This window comes from Propithecus coquereli, unplaced genomic scaffold (assembly GCF_000956105.1).
Source record: "Propithecus coquereli isolate 6110/MARCELLA unplaced genomic scaffold, Pcoq_1.0 Scaffold2, whole genome shotgun sequence".
Taxonomy (NCBI): Eukaryota; Metazoa; Chordata; class Mammalia; order Primates; family Indriidae; genus Propithecus; species Propithecus coquereli.
In genome coordinates, this window is record NW_012144966.1 from 12,736,371 (window position 1) to 12,742,735 (window position 6,365).

Sequence of the window (6,365 nt, forward strand, 5' to 3'; positions counted from 1 at the left end):
TCCTGCCTGGTACTAACCAACTCTGATTGAGGAGGAAGTATAGTGGGAATTTCATCCACCATGTGGTGTGGCTTTGTGCTAATTTTGTTGCTAGAGGCCTGGCATCCTCTCTGCTCACAATATTTCCTTGGTCATCCCCTTCATGGTGGCTAATTCCTATGATCTGTCCCTCTGAATACCCAGTTTCTTACTGGGGTCCTGCATTGAAGATATTGACTGCTGTAGCCTAGTATTACTTGATCTAATGTATCACTGGAGCCTGGAAACTCCTTGGCCGATAGTAGAAACCTTTTGGATATTGACACAGCCACAGGCTCAGGTTAGGAGTAAGATCACTATATTATTAATATCTTGGACATGTTCTCTGCATAGCATAGCATCTGCTCAAAGCAAGGTCAGTTTTCCCAAGCCTGGTTCCATGTGTTTCTGACTTCTTCCCCTTTCACACTAGACCTAACCACTGGAATTTCATAGTCCTTTTGGCTAAATCTAGCTGAGTATGACAAGTTTCCCTTAACAAGGGAAACTTAGAGTTATTGACAAAGACAGAAATGTCAGAACCAGACCTTAGGTGAAATGGGTTAGATTGAGGAAGGCAGAACCAGGGAATTTAAGCAAACTAGGAAACTTTGAGAAAAGAAGTTGTGTATCAGAATAGTATAGCAAAGGAGAGTCCCTCAATTTGAGGGATGTCTATGGAGAAATATGAGTTGGAATATAGACTCAGAAGAAGAAAGTCAGCTTATGGGGAAAGGGAGCAGCCAGATGCCGGTGTCATAATGTAAAAGTCCAAACTGAATTCAAAGCCAAAGTGTCCACTAGGCCAGAGTGGCTTGGTCTTTGGCAGTAATTGGTGGGATCAAGATATATAGTGTTGGGGAGATCTAGAATCAGATATCAGAGGTGTTGTCTTAAGAATCCTGAGGTCCAAGAGTGGAAGCATCACAGTGAATGGAACTTGGGGTCATGAAGCAGGGACTCAGCTCTGGGAGCTCAGATAGCAAGGTCCATGTGGTGATGTCTGCAGGATGGGTGAGATGGGATGCTTCATACCTCCCTGGTGCCATATTGGAGTTTGGGACAAAACCCAAGGTGAAATTTGAGTGGTCCAGGTAGGAAGGTTTAGGCTACAAGAAGCAGCCCATTTCTGATAACTATATAAAAGTTAGGCCTGTAAAGACAAGCATGAGAATGCAAATTCAATAAATTGGTTGAGCGCTTAACTCAGCCAGCTTTATAAAAAATCCCAAATTGGAAATCTTTAGATAAATTTATGGCACTCTATTGGGAATATGAGGATCACATGAGAGGACAGTGTTGTTATCAGTGGTACTTTTCCTAGAGCTTCAGCTTTTCATCTGTAAAATGGATTCAATACATCTGTTTCACAAGTTTGTTATGAGTAGCAAATGAAATTATGTCTATGAAAATCCTTACCATCCACAGGTAGGGTATTATTGTCATGATTTTTACATGTAATGAATGAAGGAGAAAACATGTGGATATTGTGGAATGTCCTTTTCCTGAAATGTAAGGAATAGTGAGGTGGAGCTGAGCCAGCTGGACTGGACAATTTATCCTGAGGCAATAGGCGATTTGCAAGAGTGCTAGTTATCAAGGATGGCACCCAGGGCTAGAAGCCACTTCAGGCACAAGGACAAGGATCAAGGCAAGTCTATACACAGGAAAACTATCCAAGAGTCTAGAGCTGGTATTAGAAATAAATTACAAAGCAAACACAAGATAAGTCCTGGTTAAGATGGAACCTGAGAACATCTTGAGGGTATAAGAGACCAATTATTTTGTGGTGCCAGCTTTGTGGTTTGGGGCAGGTCTGCTAGATTTATGAGGCCTTAGATATTCAGACATGCAATATAATGAACATCATCCTGATTGTTCCAAGATAGTACTGGTTTACACTTGGTTCCAGTATAATTATGAATAAGACCCATTTTCACTTTGAAATGTCTTCTGGGAAGTTGGGAATGGTTGTAAAATTGGAGATCAGAGGTAGAAGAGAACACCAGAAATGATTGCAAAGGAAGCAAGAAATGTAGGTGTAGCAGGAAAAACCCCAACCCATTGCTTTGGATTTAAGAAATGTTAGATGATGTTTTAGGCCTCAGTGGTAATATCTGTCCTACAGTCAGTATATATTTTCCAGAGTGGGCACATATTTTCTTCTCATTTCCCCTGATGTTCTTCCTGCTATTGGAAATTTCCTAGTCAACACAAAACAGGGGGCTAAAAGGTTTGAGAATAGGCACCAATTTAATATAATTTAAAAAGTTAAAATAGGTTTTTTTTTAGTAGCCATGCCCTTCATTTCATGTTGGCTATTTAGAGGCACCATGCTAAATAGCTTGTTCCTACAGCTAGAGACTGGCAAGTATTTGTCTGCAATGCTGGCTTCTTCTAAAGGCATTCAATCAAGGATTTGCACTGTGAGGAGGTCACGGAAAACAAGAACAATAAAAGCAGAGGATGGATTGGGTTAGGAAGCAAGGTTAGGGAAATTGAATTCATAATGGAAGCAAAAGAGTCCAGGATATGAAAACAGGCTGAAGATCTATACTGGGTTGACACAGAAGGTGATGCAGAAATGATTAAACATGAATCAAATGCAAATAGATGCTGTAAGCCACAGTGTGTCCCATAGTGTGTGGTTCTGCACTCTGCTCAATAATTTATTTCTCATTTGGATGAGGGCACAGATATCCAAGCCATGTATCTTTTTTTCCCTAATCCTATCCCAATCCTCTGCATGTGCTTGGCTTTGTATAATTCAGACTGACTTTACTAATGTGGTCACTGAGGTTCACCCTGTCCACTTCCTGGCCCCTGTGGAATCCACGACCTTGTCCTGTCACGACCTCAGAGACTGGGGCTCCTGAGGGCCTCTACCTCTATTCCTTCCAGGCCTGACCTCTATCTATTTCATACAGCCAGAGCATCCAAGGTAAATGCATGTGATCTTAGCCACTGCATGTGAGGATATTTACAATTGATACTTGGTAAGAAAATTCCTTCATTCCTTCTAGTGACATAGTTATTTATTTAATCTTTCATTTAATTTGTGCTGAGTCATGTATTACTCTGACCAATTGTTTCTTAAATTAGGAATAACCCTCAGGCACAGTCTCGGCATCCAAAAATCCCTGTGGTATGAGGACAAAGCATTTGTGTGCAATGCTGGGCAGCAGTGTATGAACAGGATACACCTGGGCTCAGAGAAACTCTTCTTCTTTCTTATCATTTCTAACTCACTTTGCTAAGCTACCTAGAGATTTAGAAAGAGATCCATGATGAGAAGATTGGACTCTTTATCTTTTTTATTTAATTTATATTATTATTAATATTATTTAATTTTAAATTTTTGAAGTCTGAACTCTGTAAACTCAGCTCCTAGGTCTTCCACAAACCAGGGTGTTCCAACCAGGGATGGACATTAGGGCTTCCTGGAATGCTTTTTAAATGGAGATGTTTCATCCACACTGCACGCCTCCTAAATCTAAACTCTGAGCGAGAGGCCTGGCCATGCGTACATTTACAGAGCACCCCAGGTGACTGATGGGTGCCAGGGTTAAGAACCACTGAACTATACCATATTGCCATAACAAAAGAAAAATCAGTTGAGATGACTACATGGGGTTAATTTTCTATTTTCTAAGATTAAAGATCGTTATGACAAGAACAGTTTCTCTTCTCTCAGATATAGCATATTTAAGCTTAAGTTTCCAGAATAACAAATATAAATGCATTCTATTCTCAAAATAGATCTCAGAAAGGCTGAATCTTGGGCCTATTGGGGGAAAGTACTTCTAGAAAATTGAACTTAGATTCACCTACTCGTATAGTCAATACCAGGAATGAGCTGGTGTGTTACTTGAACCTGATAGGTTGGCTGGCTTATATCCCGGAGGGTGTCTTGCAATAGAAGTTTTTAATTTGCTTTGGAGGGCCTTTATTGTTTCAATCCACCACAATCAAACCAAATTTCTAAAATATATCACCCCTCACAGTTCTCCCATAAATGAAGGGGAAAATAAGAGATAATATACTGGATGAAATGCAACAGGACATATATATATATATAATATTTCTACTTGCTTAATATCTTTGCCCATACTTGATGCTGTCAGTCTTTTTAACTTTAGCCCTACTGGTAGGTGTTCAGGGGTTTCTCATTATAATTTTTATTGTAATTTTCTCTATGCTTAAAGACCTTCAGCACTTTTTAATATATTTCTTGGCTATTTAGATATCCTCTTGTGGAGTTCCTAATCAGACATTTTTGTCCATTGTTCTATTACGTTATTGGTCTTTTCTTATTGAATTGTAAGAGTTCTTTATATTTTTGAATATGACCTTTTTCACTTTTTGGTCCTATCTTTTTTTTTTTTTTTTTTTTTTTTTTGAGACAGAGTCTCACTCTCTTGCCTGGGGTGAGTGCCGTGGCGTCAGCCTAGCTCACAGCAACCTCAAACTCCTGGGCTCAAGCGATCCTACTGTCTCAGCCTCCCGAGTAGCTGAGACCACAGGCACACGCCACCATGCCCGGCTAATTTTTTCTATGTATATTTTTAGCTGTCCATTTAATTTCTTTCCATTTTTTGGTAGAGACGGGGTCTTGCTCTTGCTCAGGCTGGTCTCGAACTCCTGAGCTCAGAACGATCCACCCGCCTCGGCCTCCCAGAGTGCTAGGATTACAGGCGTGAGCCACTGTGCCCGGCCGGTCCTATCTTTTGAAGAATAAAGTTTCTAATTTTAATCTGGTCCAATATATAACATTTTCCTGTATAGTTGGTGCTTATTATGTCCTGTTTAAGAATGCTTTCTCTCCACAACATATGTAGACTTTGGAGGCAAGGGCCAGGGTTTGAATCTTAACAGTGATACTAGGTGAAGTGTAGCTTGAGCGTATTATTTAACCTCTATATGCTTCAATTTTCTCAGATAATGGTAGCTCTTAATTCATGGGGTTGTTACAGGAATTAAATAAATTGATATACATAAAGTGCTAAGAAGAGAGTGCCTAGCACAGGATAAGGACTATGTTTGGCATTTGCTAGAACTTGCCTTTCCTAGTGCATAATCTCATAGACTCTCTGTCACATTCTACCTTCCACCATGGGAGTTTTGGTTATTTCTATCTGACTAGATGATTACATGTCTGATTTCAACATAAAGATACATGAACTTGTCACCTTAATTCCAATCATCTCCCCAACTCAGCTGGAGAAAACCAATCAGAGAAATAAAGATAGTCCCCAAAGTAGCAGCCCGTCTGCCAAGGACAGTGACCACATCAAATTGGTTTTCCCTCCCTTCATCCTGCCTGTCAATGACATTAGACATTAAGTTTAAAGTCTTGATTTCAGTGTTTAGGTAATTAAAAGGCACAATCTCAGATTCCTTTGAGATTATTATACTCCTAACTTCTCATTAATGCTCTTGACTTTTGGTAAGGACACAGGGAGAACTTTGTAGCTTGCCACATCAACAGTTTTATTTCACTGCCATTGTATTAATTTCTGTTATAACTTAGGAATGGCAGATTAAGCACTTTTAAATGTAGTTCATTCCACATGCTACCAGGGTGAGTTCCTTTAGAGAAGAAACTGGGTCTTATGGTAGGTATGATTTACCTGTCACTCAGTAAGTAGCTCATCATGAGTTGATGATATTTATTTAATAAATATTATATATATACTTGTGGTGAGAACATTCAAAATATTCCCTTCTAACTATTTGTAAAAATACAATACAACATTGTTAAACATAGTCACTCTACTGTGCAATAAAACACCAGAAATTATTCCTTGATGATATGATACATCAGTATGTATAACATACATACTTTATTGATGGTAAAGTATGGATAAATAAGCAAATACCTCACTTTTCTAATTTACATCTTGATTAGGGCTCAGCCCATTGTGGGGGTGTTGGAACCATGGATTATATAATATGTAGCAGGCTTCAAGTTCCTTTGATTCTAATGTGATTTCAGCCCCGATTTATCCATCTGATTATTAAAAAAATAGTCACATAAAATGTGTAAGGTATTATATTAAATGCTGTGGGAGCACAGAAGAAAACAAAAAGATGTATTTTCCAGCAGTTAGAGGAATGTTGATCCAGTGGAATGACACCTGCAAGCCAGTATTTATCAAACTTTGGTTTTACAGAAACTGTCTGGAAAATGTTTTTTTTTTTCCTTTTATTTCAGCATATTATGGGGGTTACAGATGTTTAGGTTACGTATGTTGCCCTTGGTCCCCCCCCACAAGTCCGAGTTTCAAATATGTCCATCCTTCGGGTGGTGCGCATTGCACTCCTTGTGTATACAAATACCCGTCCCC